The sequence below is a fragment of the Labeo rohita genome, chromosome 6, assembly GCF_022985175.1.
Source record: "Labeo rohita strain BAU-BD-2019 chromosome 6, IGBB_LRoh.1.0, whole genome shotgun sequence".
Lineage (NCBI taxonomy): Eukaryota > Metazoa > Chordata > Actinopteri > Cypriniformes > Cyprinidae > Labeo > Labeo rohita.
The window spans coordinates 19,488,664-19,506,962 of NC_066874.1; the positions used below are offsets into that span (position 1 = coordinate 19,488,664).

The following is an 18,299-nucleotide window of genomic DNA, read 5'->3' on the forward strand; positions in this document are numbered from 1 at the left end:
GTTGGGAGCCGCATGGGTAAATACAGGAAACTGTCCGTAAGAACAGACACAGGCTGAGATACTGTTTCTTCACGGTTACATCTGAGGCTCAGCTGGCAGCCCGTGCTTGCTTATTTGCCTGTTTCTCTCTGTGGCAAATCAATCAATGTGACATTACATCTGACAGAAACAGTAGCTGCCCCATGGAGGGAGGAGCCAGTACTCGATTCACTGACTTGTGTCAGAGGAGGAGGGGAGGAGAGAGAGGCTGTGTGTTTGTGTTGAGGGCTGGTGATTCATTTTATATGAGAAGGTGGGTCTCTCCCTTTGGATTACTAATGAAAAGACAAAAAAAATGTGGACTGAAAAAATGTGGTTCCTTTCACAAAAGCACCAGCTGCAGTTGTGATCAAATTAAAATTTAAAATGGTTGATTTTGTGAGAAACACGTTCTTGAATTTCACTTGATTTACAATAATATTAGGATATATACTTAACTATGCATGTAAAATTATACTGTACATTGTTTGTGGTCTATAATATATTTTTTTATGTTTTTGAAGTCTCATATGCTTACCATGCATTTGTTTTTCATCAAACACACTATAAAAACAGCACTACTGTAAATAGCATTGGAATTTAAAATAACTGAAATTTCCTTTAGAAATCATTGTAATATGCTGATTTAGTGCTCAACATTTCTTATTATCAGCTGAAAATAGGTGCTTAATATTTCTGTGGAAACCATAATTTATTTCAGGTTTCTTTGATGAATAGAAAGTAAAAAAAACAACAATTATTTGAAATAGAAATCTTTATATCAATTTCACGATATATATATATATATATATATATATATATATATAAGATTTTTAATGTTTTTAAAAGTCTCTTCTGCTCACCAAGCCTGCATTTATTTGATCCAAAGTACAGCAAAAACAGTAACATTTTTAAATATTCTTACTATTTAACATAAATGTTTTATATTTGAATTTAAAATATAATTTATTCCTGTGATTTTAAAGCTGAATTTTTAGAAACATTACTCCAGTTACATGATTCTTCAGAAATCATTCTTATATTTTGATTTGACTCAAAAAACATTTATTATTATGTTGAAAAAAGTAGATTTTCTTCTGAGATATTTAATGAATAGAAAGTTCAGAAGAACAGTATTTATCTGAAATAAAAATCTTTTGTAACATTATAAATGTCTTTATCATCACTTTTGATTTAAAGCATCCTTGCTAAATAAAAGTATTAAGTTCTATAATTTCTTATAAATTTAGAATCCTGAAAAAAATGTACTGCACTGAAAGCAGCTATTTTAAATAGTAAAAATATTTCACAATATTACTGCTTTTGCTGTGTTTTGGATAAAATAAATGAGAATTTTTTAAAAACCATAAAAAAATCTTTCTGTATCTATCTATCTGTATACGTGTGTGTGTGTGTAAGGACTATAACACAAATATTTGTGTATTCTGTGTGGCTGTTCTCCAACACACAATATTTATTTGACTCACTGTCTTGATTCTCACGGTTAAGACGAGATGCCGTTTCATTTTCAAGCCTCTGTTATGAGTCATGCTCTGGTCCATGTGAGCGTCTTTTTCCCTTATCACTGTCTGTCTCTAGCGCCCTCTGTCTGTAGTCTTCCGCCAAACATGTCTAACCATTGAAACATTTAAAGTCGAGTATAAATACTGTATCCATAGCGCGCGCCCCGAACCTTGATGGGGATACACCCCCCAAACCATTTTCAGCTAAGATAACGGTTTTAAAATCACATTAGGCTTCTCTTCAATCCTGAAAATGTGCTAATATCCTCACACATATTATGCTTCAACACAGACTTCATTAACAAAACACACACCCAAACTCACACCACCCTATTACAGCAGATGCGTGTGCAGATTTGTGAATACCTCCCTTCCCCCACTCCACCCATTTCACCCCACCTCTATAACCCCCCTACACCTCCCAGTGGACATGATCTTATCCGTCCAGTGCGCAGGTGCACGTGTTTGTGTCTGTGTTTACACGTATTGCTAAATAAAGCCTCAAGGTCTAATCCCGATGTTAAGGCAGCAAACTATAAAGCACAAACTGTCATTTTTCTGTAACTCATTTTGACATGGTTTTATTCAGCTTGTCACTATTACTAAATAGTGCCAAGAAAAACGCACTTTGGCTGCTCTCATAGTGCAGCATGAGAGAGAGTTATACAGACAAACACAATATTTATTTGCGAAAAGAAACCTATTTGAATGGGTGGTATTGCTGTGTGCAATATTACAACATCATATTGTTTTATATTTTGCTACACATATTACATTTTATATATTACTCGGTAAGACTTTTTTAATAAGACTTTCAAAGTAGTAATATTGTTAAGTATTTTACTTATTATTTTCTATTTTAATACATTTTAAAATGTAATGTATTCATATAATCATAAAGCTGATAAAAAATTTTTCAGCAGTTATTCCAGTTTTTAGAGTCACATGATCCTTCAGAAATTATTCTATGCTGATTTTCTGCTGAAGAAAGATGTCTTTTTATCATCAATGTTGAGAACAATACTGTTTAATATGTTAATATTAAAAATATTATTTAATATAAAGCTTAAAATTCTTATGAACACTCTGATGCATTTTTTTAGGATTCTTTAATGAATAGAATGTTCAAAAGAACAGCACTTATTTGAAACAGAATATTTTTAACAATATAAACATCTGTTTAGTCATTTGTAATCAATTTAATGCATCTTTGTTGAATGAAAGTAAGTTGAAAAAAAAAAAAAAAATACTGACCCCAAACTTCTGAACGGTAGTGTAGCTAAAATAAAGACAAAGTATTTACAGTACACATGAGGCTACAATTTAAAATGATTTAAAATGCTATAAATCATGAACCATCTACCACCAACCACCAGCTTCTGTCAACATCCTCCCAAACCCGCCTGGGGTACAAAATATTTGTCAAAGGATATTTGTGGGAAAGAGTAAAAGGGTGGGGGTAAACACACACCTACTTTCACACACATAAATAACTCAAATGTTAGAAAAAGAGAGAAGAGGGAGGAAAGCCAAATGAAGCAGACAAAAAACAATAAACACACTACAGCTGTATCTAAAATCACCACCTATTGCTCATTCACTATTCTCTACAGTGTGAATTCAGACACTCATAATGAAGAGGCTGTGGAACTGTCGCAAAAACAATTTAATCACATACAGGATTTTACTTGATGAGATACTTTTTTCTGTACACTTTACATTGCGGTGCATTATGAAACTAAATAGTTATGTTGGACTAAATATTATGTTTTTTGGTGATTAAGATAAATGTAAAATTAGAAATACAACCAACTGAAGGTTTATTTTCAGGTTATTAGGAAGGTCAGGACCTCTCAGGCATTAAGGGTTAAAGGAGACCTATTATGCCCCTTTCTACAAGATGTAAGTCTCAGGTGTCCCCAGAATGTGTCTGTGAAGTTTCAGCTCAAAATACCTCACAGATCATTTATTATATCATTTTGAAAATACCTATTTTGAGTGGAAGCAGAAGCATGCTGTTATCGTGCATGTCTCTTTAAATGCAAATGGCCTGCTGCTCACTGCCCCCTTTTCCAGAATAGGGCTGTGCCTTTACAGCTTGTACTAGAGCCCTGCACAAACCTCAAATATAGGCCCTAGGCCGGCCCTGGCCTGAGATGCTCAGGTCCTAGCCTGGCCCTTGTCCGACAGCTTATCAGAATTCTCAGCCCGAGTTCGACCCAAGCCTTTTTCCCCCCCTTCTCCCAAAACAGCTTATACTTCTGTTTCAGCTATTAAAATAGTTCCGTTTTGTTTGTAATGGCAAAGTGATTATATTTCATGAAGTTAATTTAGAAAAACGTTTACAGCAATTTTTGTTCATTAAATATAAGTTTTTGTTTTTTAAAGTAACGAACAGTGGCCAGCGGAAAACTGTTTGATCAATTTGCCTTCTCAAATCATCATGATTTGCCTAAAATAAAATCCATAGATTAAAAAAAAAGTTCAAGTATAAAACAATGTTAGTTTAAACGTTAAACCTAGATAAATGTGTGCTATTAGGCGCATATCCAATCATTTATGCAGAGAGTGGAACCTGAAGCGCGCTTTACAGGACTTCAACGTGAACACTTGCATTTTTTTCAGTGGAAACAATTTAAAATTATCTGTCATTTTTGCTCACAAAGGTAAGAGTGAAACATTATTCGGAAATGTAAAAGGTCCGCTTTTATTTGTGTGCACTCACAATATCAACAAAATGTTACAAACAGTGCTTTTACCAAATAAAGAAAACAAACATGATGTGCTTTCTGCCGTCTCGTTCTTGAACAGGAGCGCTTCACAAAAATGAACCGAAACTCAACAAATACATGCCTCACAGAAATTATATATATATCTTTGCGACACTGACTCAGAATACACTAGTTTATTAATAAATAATTAATATATCTTACTTCCCCTCCCTATTTCCCCTGACACATTCATTGTAATGACTTTTGCTGGTGCTTTGTGGCAAGTTTCAGCCTATTGCGTGCGCTTGAACGCGGGTCTCTTCCAGCTGCGCTGAAGGCACTGCTGCTGGTTGAGACACTAAACACTGTCCGAATCTCGAAAGTAAAAGGGAAAATGAAGTCTCGTGTTGTTTCCAACAGCACAGTATTTTTTTTTCCATCACCATAATTTATGGATGTCTAAAATATAAAAATAATGAGAAGCCTAAAACAGGCCCGATGCCCAGCCCGAATGTGAACTATGATGTCAATATTGGTGTGAAACCCGGTCCTGGTACTTCTTATCATGTCTATCATGCTGAAATTATGCATTTTAAACCATTTAGTTTAAACTTCTAATATATGGTTTTATCTGAGCGCAAAAAGTGGCTGTCACACGACATGCAAGTACTTCAAAAAAGTACTTCATCTCTTATTGCGCTTAAACTGTCAGATACACACAAGTTTACATTAAAATGAGTTATATAACTGTCGGTTATGTCTGTAAAGATAAACAGCTGGGAAAGAAATCGCATTATATAAGATCGGGCACATATGTGCACAAAGATAAGTACAAAACAATGATACTACATCACCAATGCAATTTCAGTAACTATCCAGTAAGAGGCTCCTTAGTCATCTATGAGACAATCAACAGCACCTATAGGTGCTAAATAAAGAGATGAAAGGGACTGAGATGGGGAGTGTCAGCAGATATATAGCAATTAAAGAACAGGCAGGATAGAACAGTCCAATTATTTCTCTGCAAAGGACAAACACTAGGGCACAATTACAAGAACCCAACAGAATAAACACACACTGTACAACCACATATATAATACAACACAGATATGGTATCATGAATCTGCATGCAAGCATCTTACAAAAACACATTAAAAAACATCAAGTTCATGCAGTTCATCTGGTAGAGCATGATAACAACATCATGGATTTCATTCTCAAAAAAATGAACGTTGAATGCACTGTAAGTTGCTTCAGGTGAAAGCATCCAAATGTAAATATACTGTAAGTGAATCTGCTGCCCCTTGCTGTTGACTACTTGTTACTGCATCCAATGTAAATAAAACAGGACAAGCTGTCTATGATAGTTTTGCTTCTGGGCCTGTTTTGGCAGATTCATAATGTGTCTGTTAAAGATCTTGGTTATGTAATACAGTTCTGAGGACATGCCAGGGTCAGTGACACTGCGCGGGGGGGCCATATTTATTCATTTTCCAATGACGTAAAAGGGGAGATGATACTCATATAGAGTATAGAGTTAACAAACTAGACAGCAATTTGAAAGTCATGTTTCTTTTTACACATTTGCTAGAAGCTGCAATTCAACAATTTATAATTCAAGTATATTTATTAAACACCTAAAGAAGATATACTTGTTTGCAAAAAAAGTGCCAGTTTTATGTATTTGTTTGCTCCTATTCTGAATGGCTGAATGGATGGATGGAAAAATACATACATACATAATCTGCTAAATTCTGTGAGTAGCCTGTAAATATTTTGAACATCAAAAGCACACCATTAAAAGAAATGTGTCGAGATTGCAAGTTCATTTGTTTATAATATTTGTTTTATATATTATATAGTTTATAACTAAAATTCAATCCTAGGCTGTCTATTTCTGTAGTATGTAGCCTGTATAATATGCTCAGTTTCCAAATATTTTATATGCATAGAATATGTGGATGACAAACTATGCTATACATTTGCTTAAATGTGTATATAACAGTCAGAGCAAACTGTGTAATACTGTATCCCACAATGCAATGCACTCAACTTGAACTTACATTTCAATCTAGCAAATCAAATGTAAACAATCAACTAATATAATAAACTAAAAAATTATAAAAATAGCAACTTTCTTGTATATGAAGAGACATTTACAAAATTAACTTAACATACTTTTACAATTAAAAAATACATATTATAAAACAAATAATAATAATCATACTTATAAATTAAACAAACATATTTCTGAGATGATAAATGGGCAGCACTCAAACTGATTTAATAGTATTAAAGCTGGCAACAGTTTAGCACCCCAAAATTAAAAAACAAAATCAATGTCTGCAAAGTATGTACACTATATGCGGTGTGTAATTCTGAATGATACAGTGCAACACTGCCACCTTGTGATATTTATGTAATTTACAGTGGTCGGCTTGTCAACATGAGAAATTCTCTATTTTAGACCAAAAAAAGAATATTACAAGAAATCAAATAACTATAATAGATATCCTTGTTTATATAACATATACCACTTTTCTTGATATTCTTCATTTTTGGTTTGGTAAGAATGTGTAAGTTTCCTCCTGACTGAATTAACCAAAAAAACAAATGCACCATACGGTGCATAGGGGATGATGAATCTGCAATTTAATGGAACAGAAACTGTTGTCCTGTACAACAGAGATTGCATGTCCATAAATGTCCACTGGAAACTGTTGGTACTTAACCTAAAAAAAAAGCTTCTGTTCTACTATGTATAAATAAAAGAGTCTTTAGCTGTCAAGTAAGGCCTGGTTATTATCAAAAGCCACATATTTTGTAAAACAACTCTCAATGTTTCATGAGAGATTCAAGATATGCTGACACTATTCTGTCATAAGGTTTTGGGCAAATATCTGGGATGGGAGAGAATTTAACAGACAGAAAGAAACATGAAGCAAAACAAATGTACGACAGTTAAAAAAAAAAAAAAAAAATGAGACAGAGAGAAAGACATGTAACATGCAGCCAGCTGTGATATTCTCAAGCCTCCCTTCTGTCTCCTTCATCCCACTCTCTCCCTTTCTCACATCTTGGTTTTTCTCCTGCAGTTCTCTCCTCCTCCACATTTGCTGACCTACTTTCCCCCTCAAGTGTTATTTTAGTCTCCAATAGATGGCAGGCAGGCTCTGGGCGTCTGGATCATTAGTCTTCACGTACGTCGACGCACACCAGCAGCTACGAACTGATTTAGAAATGGGTGAGTGCATGTGCTGGGTGTGCACCTGTTTGGCCTTAATTGTGCAGTAAATGGCTGCTTATCTGAGGATCTGAGGAGGGTGTGCTCGACATGTAAACGTGTAATTCTGCCACGGTGCCGCGGGAGTCAAAGAAGGGCCCCAAAGTGCTCCCGAGTTCAAACCCGCCCACAACCACCCATCTCACTGGGTGTGACTGTCCCTCAAGACAAAGTCCTCCCATAGGCGTTGATAGATCCCTATTTAGGGGGCCTAAATCTAGTCAGTGCATCACAGGAGACATCAGTGGCAACATCTGACACGTGCACGTGCATCTGAATGCTCTTGGTTACAGTGAAAATGAAATGCAAAGTACAAATAAAAAAATAAAATTAACCACTACTGGTATTAACACATTTAAATATATTTTCTATTATAATAAATTTTAATCTTAATTTATGAAAAAAAAAAAAAAACACTGGAGCAAGATTTAAACTCACAGCATTTTTTAATACTTTACATTATAAAGTTGTGATTACTAAATTCACTGATTTTACTGAATTTTTCAGTGCTTTATAATAAGCACATTTCAAAAGATTTATTTACTTATTTATTTATGAATGAATGAATGGAAAATAATAAAATATTTTTTTAGAAAAAATTCTATACTTTTAAACTCCATAAAAAGAAGCAAATTTATCATAGTTTCTTAAAAAAAACAAAAAACAACATTAAGCAGAACTGTTTTTAACACTGATAATAATAATAATAAGAAGAATACTAAAGGATCATATGACACTGAAGACTGGATTAATAGCTGCTGAAAATGTACATTTGAAAAAATATTAAAATAAAAAACAATTGTTTTAAATTGTTGTAATATATATTACAACATTACAGTTTTACTGCATTTTAAAAAATAAAAATCACACTATCCCCTAATAAAATTCTGAACATTAGAATATTATTAATAATGGCCATAACATCATAACATCTGTATCAATTAAAATAAAAAGTTTCTTAGAATAGCCTTTTAATATTAAGGTGTGCATACAAGACTATATCTTATATCGCATAAACAAAGAACAAATTCCAGTAAAGATGTAAAAAAAACTGTTTACAATAACTTCATATCGTTTAATCTCAGTCAGAACCATTAGAGCTAATGAACAAAGTCACTGCTACAAAGGAAAGGTGATGTTTGTGGGTCAGTTGCTTACGTGAAACATACTCTGATAAACAACCTTTAAATCCACCAAAGTCTAAGTGGCTTAAGTCTGATTTGAACCTTCTTTTCTGTATTTTATTTTGATATTCAGCAATTGTTGCTGATATAAGATGCTGTGATATGCTCTGAAAGCTTGTCTAACTTCTTTTGGTCAGCAAGTAGGCAGGAAGTGAGCTGATGAGGGTGTGTGAAAGTGTGAGACGACCCTCGTCTGTCTTCTACAGGGCAATGCTTGGCAAACGGCACGTAGGCAAAGGAGAGGAGCAGACGGGCACGTCGCTAATCTATGCCATCGCTCTGCACCAGGAATGTTGTTTTGGTTTGGGTCACTCCCGTAATCATCGTCGCTCATCGGCAACGGAACGAGAGTCAGTGTTACACAAAGCTTATGAAGACGTGGGGACTTTCCACACGTGCAGACGTGTTTAACGGTTAGCCTTCAGAAGTTTTGGGTTCAAGGAGGTTATGACTTCATAAGTGTGCGCTGATCTCGGTGCAAGCCAGTCTGAATCAGCAGTGCCGTAAGTGCTGTGAAGAGATAAGGTAGCCACCACGTTCTAGAATTGTAGATGATGTCTTTTCTTTGTATGCCTGTCTGAAGAATACAGACACAAACATCATGCTCATTCAGACTGACTAACGTGCCTTTTCAGACTGTCGAGACAAACTTATTTTTAATGCAACTCCCTTGTGTCTACGATAATTAAATTGCATGATTACTATAGCTTCAAAAATGTGCTTGTCTAGATTCTTGCGACAAAAATCACCTATTCACATGGATACGTTTAGACAATCCAATCAGATCAGACATTCTACACATAACTGAATCATTTAAACAAAATGCCACCCTCATGTCAAAACATACAAGTTTTTTCTAACTATTATCAATATAAGAAAAATGCTTTCATCCACAAAAAGTTCATGACTGACTGCCAAGTTGTAAGTGTGCTTGGTGAGAAAAGAAAGAAAGAAAGAAATGTGCATAATGACTTTTTCAGCAACCAGAATAACCTGTCAAGATATGTTTGCCATAACACTGTTGTTAAATGTAAATCAATAAAAGAAAAGAAATGAAAATTAAATAAAAAAAAAAACAATGCATATACAATATAGAATATAGAACAAAGAATATGAATTCAATGACTGATGCTTACAAGGGTCTTAATAACTGCACATTCAATAAACCTTTTATTTCCCAGCCTTATCTCTGCCTTTTCCTACTTTCCTATCAATTAAGGCATCTTTTAAAGTTCTTAATATAAAAAAAAAACCTCTATGATCACAGTAATAGCACTTTAAAGATTTAATACATTAGACTCGTATTTCTATTAGTGCCAATAAACTCTTCTCTCTATCTCAAAATTTCTCCCCATACAATATTACAAAAGATGTATAACAAAGATAAAAGAGCTTGAGGACGTATGAGAATCTAAGAATGACCTAATACAAACCAGGCTCTTTAAAGCAATATATTTTTACCTTATTAAAGAATGATTTACAGGGATAGTTTATTCTGTTTATTCTAAATTCTGTCATTAATTAAGATGAACCCGTAAGTTCATCTTCAAAACCTTCGTTCATCTTCAAAATACAAATTAAAGGAGAACTCCACTTCCAGAACAACAATTCACAAATAATTTACTCACCCCCTTGTCATCCAAGATGTTCATGTCTGTCTTCAGCTGTAAAGAAATTATGGTTTTTGAGGAAAGCATTTCAGGATTTTTCTCCATATAATGGACTTCACTGGTGCCCCGATTTTAAACTTCCAAAATGTAGTTTAAATGCAGCTTCAAAGGGCTCTAAACAATCCCAGCTGAGGAAGAAGGGTCTTATCTAGTGAAACAATCGGCCATTTTGTTTAGAAAATAAAAATTTGTATACTAAAAGCACAAAAGCTTGTGTAGCACAGGCTCTGGGATGCGCGTTCACGTACTATTAAATGACGTCGGAAGGTCACGTGGACGTAGGCGGAACTACAGACCCAGTGTTTACAAAGCGAACGCGCAAAGACTAAGAAGTGCAAGTAAGTCAAATGCTGTTTACAAACAAAAAGGTACAAAGATGTTGGACGACTCTGAAGTAGTAGGAGAAAATAACATGGAGTTTTTCGACATACTCTACCTTTTTGAGTTGGAGTACACAGACGATGAACTTGTGGTGATTTGAAGACATGATTCATAGTAGTGATGGGAAGTTCGGATCATTTTACCGACTCGGACCTTTGAGTCTCGTTAAGCAAAATGAACTAATCTTTTTTCGAGTCATTTCGTTCATTTTAGCAAAATCAGCATCACGTGACAGCCCCATAAGATGAACGAACGACTCGGAAAACCCGAAGACTAGAGACAGGTGAACTAATTCCAGTACAGAACCTAATAGGATGTTGGGCATGCACAACTGAACGAATCACTCCCCAAGACGACTCGTTCTTCCCGAGTCACATTAAAGATTCATTCAAGAACAACTCACGGACGTGCATTCCAGAGCCTGTGCTACACAAGCTTTTGTGCTTAAAAAGTATACAAATTTTTATTTTTCGAAAACAATGACCGATCGTTTCGCTAGGTAAGACCCTTCTTCCTCGGCTGGGATCATTTAGAGCCATTTGAAGCTGCATTTAAACTGCATTTTGGAAGTTCAAAATCGGGGCACCAATGAAGTCCATTATATGGAGAAAAATCCTGAAACGCTTTCCTCAAAAACCATACGACTGAAGACAGAAAGACATGAACATCTTGGATGGGGTGACTAAATTATTTGTAAATTGTTGTTCTGAAAGTGGAGTTCTCCTTTAAGACATTTTTGATGAGCTTTCTGACCCTGCATAGACAGAAATGCAACTGACACGTTCAAAAGTAGTAAGAAAATCGATAAAATAGTCCATGTGACATCAGTAGTCCAAACATAATGTTATAAAGCTACAAGAATATATTTCTGTACGTAAAGAAAACAAAAATAAAAGAAAGTCAGCAGCACCATATGCATGTGTCTTTATACTCTCATTCATGGAAGAGAAGAAATTGTTGAATAAAGTCATTATTTTTGTTTTCTTTGCACACAAAAACTATTCTCATAGCTTCATAAAATTTTGATTGAACCACTGAAGTCTCATTTTAATGATGTACTATTTTAACAATGTCCTTACTGCCTTTCTGGGCCTTGAACACAATAGTTGCTTACCTGTCTATGCAGGGTCAGAGAGCTCTCAGATTTCATCAAAAACATCTCAATTTGTGTTACGATGAACAAAGGTCTTATGGGTTTGGACATGAGGGTGAGTAATTAATGACAGAATTTTCATTTTTAGGTGAACTATCCCTTTAAGGGGTCATATGATGCAATTTCATGTTTTCCTTTGTCTTTGGAGTGTTACAAGCTCATGCATATATAAGATCTCTAAAGTGCAAAGATTAAAGTCTCAAACCCAAAGAGATATTCTTTATAAAAGTTAACACCTAGCCACGCTTTCCTAAAATGGCTCATTCAAACACGCCCCCCACAGATCAACGTCATGGTGTGGGAAGATTTGTATAGTAGTGAAAGTACTTTGTTTGGCCTTCCAAATGAGTACACAACTAGAAATCAGTGGTTAAGTTGTATTTACAACACTGTTCCAGAACAGTACAACACAAATATTCGAGTGTGTGCAGCACATTTTACGGAGGACTGTTTCCTGAACCTGGGAGAGTAGCCTACAATGCCAGCTACAATACACACAATAAAGTGGGGCAATTACATCTTTGCAAGGACAGTCTTGTGCTTCTGACTCACAGCCTATAAGTACACTTTCATATTTTAAGAATTTGCTACTGGCTATTTGGCTAATCGTGTGTTTTGAGCAGTGTAGAGTAGTGCTTGTTGTGTGTAGTTTCTATGATCACAGACATGGTGTTATGTTTACTTGGGTACATGTCATCACAACATGGTAAGGGGCGTAACATTTCCATCACACACTTGAGGTATTTGGCCAATCACAACGCACTGAATAGCTGGATAATCAGAGCACACCTCACTTTTTAGAACGATTAGTTTTGTAAAAATTGGCACGTTTCAGAAATGTGGGGCAGAGAGGAGCAACAATAAGTTACAGTAAGTGGAAAATAATGTGTTTTTTTAACCTCAAACCGTGTAAACACATTGCATTACACCAAACACACAAAATAATGTTATTTTTAACAACATCATATGACCCCTTTAAAACTAGTTCAATGACTGCAATAAATTATTTCTCTACTTACTGTAACCAAGTGATATATTTATGGGGAAAAGACATAATCAAAAGAATAACGTACAGTGAGCCAGTCATTATCACAAAATAAACCCTGACAGTGTGATCAGGACCCCAACGGAAGCAAAGGAGTGCTGCATCATCCTGAAGGAGTTTATTTTGTGATAATGAGCAGTGGACGGAACATTACACTTACATGACGTCTTGCTGAATAAATAAATGAATGGCGATGAAATAGTGATATGAGTTTGAACTACTTTGTTAAATGAGAGGAAAGTGCCATGAGAGCCATAAGCCTGACTGCTTGCTAGGAACAGTGTTCATATGTACAGTTTTGAAGTCATTATCCCAAAATATTGGACTACAGAACACTGCAATCATCCAATCAATCAGCATCACATAAACTGATATTCTAATCTTCATTCACGTGATTTATTAATGGAAAGAAGGTCATGTGTGTTGACTAGTCCTGAGAGCACAGCTGAGAATGAGACAGTGGAAAAGTTTAGCACACCACTCTTATAATTTTAATTCTCTAGAGAGGGTCTCAGTTTAGGAACTCTAATAGTCTGGTGTCATTATACTGTGTGTGCGCGCGTGTGTGTGTGTGTTTGTATATATTTAGTTTTACTCACAGCATTTAGCGGTTCTAGATGGGACCTTAGGCCTGAATAAACAAGGCAGTAAATGTACTTCTGTACCCCTCCCCTGATCTCATTTCCCGCATCTCCTTCACTCCACACCTAAAGCAGAGTAGTATACTTCCCATAAACTGGGCACACTGACTGCATAGGCTAGTGTGTGGTTACAGGAATATTTGATGCAAAAATGCACATTCGCTGAAAATGTACTCCCCCTCAGGCCATCCAAGAGGTAGATGAGTTTGTTTCTTCACCTGAAGAAATTTAGCAGCGCATCACGTGCTCTCCAATGATTAACATGAAAGCGTTGCGTCTGTTCAAATAACCAGCCTATAATTCATAAAGCTTCCTCCAGTGAAAAGGTCCATCCACTCATATCAAAATCCACCGACATATTTGTTTAAATCTGTTTTGGACTGTTCTCGCTTATAAACAGTGCTTGATCTGTGTTTATTTCTCTCGTTTTCAAATCAGAAAACTTTTCCCTGGAGAAAGAAATGTTATGGATAGAGGACGCTAAGGATTTGTTTATTATAAACACAGCTTTTTTACTTCACAAGACATTTATTGATGGACTGAAGTCGTATCAATTACTTGAGGATTATTTGATGTTTTTATCAGCTGTTTAATCTCTCATTCTCACAGCACCCATTCACTGCAGAGAATACTTTGGTGAGTAAGTACAAAATTCAGTGCAAAATTTCTTCAGATCTGTTCTGATGATGAAACAAATGCTTGGAAGGCCTGAGGGTGAGTAAATTTTCAGCAATTTTTTATTTTTGAGTGGACTATTCCTTTAATTTTACATGTTATTTATATAACGGCAAGTTAAACAAGTTATCAGCTACTTGAAAAATATTTGTTTAGTACATTAATCAAGCATACACTATAGTACAGTACATTTCAGCCAGTGTCTTCACATGCATTTTGTGCAATATAAGTGATATAAGCAAAGACTTTGGATATACAAAGAAGATGCACACCTATTACTTATGAATGGGAGAAACTGCAGTGCACAATACTACTGAATAAATGAGCCAATCACTAATTGGTAAGCTCATAGCATTACTGCAGCTATCGTTTCAGACTGGTCTATTCTGAAAAATACGTTTTTTAATGCTATTTGAGAATAAGAAACAACATTTATGAGACAACTGTTGTCACATTTTCTTGTTGATTTCAAATATAAAACTGTATTTGTAAGCACAGAGCTGCATATGTGTGACTGAAATAGCTGGCAGAGAGGTGTTTGAAAGATGGCTTTGAAGTAGCCTTAAGGGACTTGGGTATAAGACACTATTTTTTTTTTTATTTAAGTGACGGCTTTGCATGTGATGTACCAAACCCATTACCAATATTGTTTCCTGTCCTGTCTACTGTCTCTCTCATTATAAAATGGAGCTCATCCACCTTGACCCTCTGGCATACTCTTCATTATCTAACTCTATCTATGACCGGATTACTTCTTAAGAGGACACTATAATTTGGGTTGTGCGTATGTAGTGACGGAGAAGTGCCTAACTGGCGCAAATAACCAGGTCTCTGTAATAGATGTGGGATTTCTTAAGCTAAATAAATGCACAGTGAACTGATACTTTTGGCCAAGCTCTATTTCTAGACTGAGAGGAAGAATCACTTCCGCCATATGACCCTCCGATGGACCCCACATTGGTTAGGTCAATCGCAGGGGGCGGTTCTCATGAGATTGGAGCGCTAGGAGGAGAGATATCTGGCAGAAACACTAGGGAACCTGTATGTAGGGCACTCCTACACACTAAAAATCTGCATTGACACATGAAAGAGAAACGATTGCCTGCTCTTCTCCTTGAGGCAGTGTGGCAAAGCATAGGAGCTTTAACGGAACAGACAAAGAAGCAGGCGGAGACTATATGGTTGTAGGTAATCTGACTTATTTAGGGCCAGTTAACTAACATGTGAGTGAGTATTATGAAAAAATGCTGTTACATGTGCAAAGACACGATGAAGAGATTTAAATGGGTTTCCTTTGCTTTGTTTTCATACTCTGTATGAGTGTACGAAGCTTCAACCCACTCAGACTGAATCATCTAACCTGAAACACAGCCCACCAAGAATATTCCAGCATCTTTCATCGTGCTTTCATCCGGCACGGCGAAACAGTAAGGATTTCCTCAGCCTACTCAGACCAGTTCAAATTTGAACTTGCCAACAACATCAACCAACTTCCTCTATGCCAAAAATCATTAGGGTATTAAGTAAATATCATGTTCCATGAAGATATTTTGTAAATTTCCTACAGTAAATATAGCAAAACTTAATTTTTGATTAGTAATATGCATTGTATATGCAATGCATAATATGCAATATATTAGAACTTAATTTGGACAATTTTTAAGGCAACTTTCTCAGTATTTAGACTTTTTTTGCACCCTCAGATTCTAGATTTTCAAATAGTTACATCTCACCAAATATTGTCCTATCCTAACAAACCATATATCAATGGAAAGCTTATTTATTTATCTTATCTGGTTTGTTGTCCAGGCATTTTTTTTTTAAATAGTTATCTATTGGAGTAATAGCTTGACAATAAAATTTCATGATATGAAATGATAATTTCATATCATTTTCATCCTAAAAAGTCGTTGTTTTCCATGAAAAGACAATTTTTTCATCTCGTCCTTATGAATGAAAAGTGAATCTTTGAAGTGAATTTTACTGCACAGCTGTAGAGTTGAAAAATAATAAAGGCTTTAAAATATTGCAAGATTTTAAAAACGTGTTCATGACTATTCAGGAAAGTTATTGACTATCAAGAATACTATTAAGATGTAGTTGAAGAGAAGCATTGTTAGTTATATAACATTAGCCTAAACAGTTTTGACAGTGTTTAGCTGTCAGCATTTAATTACAACTATGTGTCTAGGTACCCTTCTCGGATTTCCAGGCTCTTTATGTGTTCTTAAATAACATGAATCTGAACGTTCATGCCGCTATCATTATTTACGATGTTGCAGTTATTATTTTTCTTAGTTTCTGATAAGAACGAGGAAGGAGAGGAATCTCAAGAGTCTCCACTTATATACAGCACATATAAAATGAGCTTTATCGGAAGTTTACGAGCTGGCTTATCATTATGCGGAAGTTCTAAAGAACGCTCCGTGCATATGGTCAATTAGGTTATCAGAAAATGAGTGTGTCAATACGTGAATTTACCACAGTTCATTTTGTGATTTGAGAAGTTTTCAGAACTGTATGTTCAATAAAATCAAACGTTACTGAGGACGAGAAAAATAAATATGTGTTTGTTTGTTTGTTTATACAATAGTTCTTTCTGGTCCTCGAATCTGATTGGCTGAGAAAAGTGCAATATTCTAGGGATAGCAGAACTCCAACCCTTTTACCGTTTGTATCGCTTCGCTTGAGGTATTTCTCACAGTGAGTGTCATGGTGGACGCCCAAATCCACTATAATTTTATAAATACTGTTTTTGTGTCATGGAATGTAATTTTAAGAGTTTTTGGGGCAAGAATGTACTTGTTTAGATTTCAAATATGTGATTTCTTATGTATTTACACACTCATGCTGTCATACTGTTGTACAAATGCAATATCACACTCGTAGCCATGCGATATGACTGTATATCTGCAGCCTTGTGCCTATGGCTAAATCACAGCCGTGCCGATATACAACCAAATCGCACTGCTACTCATGTGATATTAATCATATATGACCCTGGACCACAAAACCAGTCATAACGGTCAATTTTTTTTTAAATTTAGATTTATATATCATCTGAATAAATACGCTTTCCATAGATGTATGGTTTGTTAGGATAGTACAGTATTTGGCCGAGATAAAACTATTTTATGATCTGGAACGTGGGGGTGCAAAAGAACCAAAATATTGAGAAAATCACCTTTAAAGTTGTCCAAATGAATTCTTAGCAATGCATATTACTAATCAAAAATTAAGTTTTGATATATTTATGGTAGGAAATGTCGAAAATATCTTGATGAAACACAATCTTTTATTTAATATCCTAATGATCTTGGGCTTAAAAAATATATATATAATTTTGACCCACACAATTGTTGGCTACTGCTACAAATATACCCTTGCTACTTATGACTGGTTTTGTGGTCCAGGGTCACACACATATATACTGTTATTCATATAAATAATTTAAATCATCCTGTTGTGTCCTACTTGGAAGTTTGCTGAGGGCCTCTAGCAGGCCTCTAATCATTTAACTTAAATTTAGAATACACTGAGGTACAGTAGAGCTACAATAAATATAATATTCCATTCTATTAATGCACTGTGTGTGTGTGTGTGTGTGTGTACTTGTTCTTGATACATTGTGCGGACCAAATGTCCCCACAAGGATAGTAAAACCTGAAATCTTTGACATTGTGATGACCGGCCTATGTTCCCCATAATGTAAAAAAAAATATTAAAAATAGTAAATGATGTTTATCTGAAAATGTAACAATGCAAACAGGTTTTCTGTAAGGGGCAGGTTTAGGGTTAGGGTTGGGTGAGGGGATAAACAGTATTGTTTGGTCAGTATAAAAACTATAGAAGTCTATGGAAAGTCCCCACAATTCACGTGTGTGTGTGTGTGTGTATGTGTGTGTTTAAAACCACAATTGTTTTAAATGTCCCACATAAAGGCCACTCCTGTTGACCTCCCTCACCTCATTTGGGATGAACCTTTTCAAAAATGAACTGGGGAGCCATTTATCAA

The 18,299-nt window shown here is 35.3% G+C and overlaps 1 protein-coding gene across 1 annotated transcript in view; it reads right to left on the reverse strand.

Moving 5' to 3' along the window:
* The window catches only part of sgip1a (SH3GL interacting endocytic adaptor 1a), a 98,189-nt gene that overhangs the window by 73,923 nt on the left and 5,967 nt on the right, over window positions 1-18,299 (reverse strand). The gene's annotated exons all lie outside the window — the stretch shown is intronic.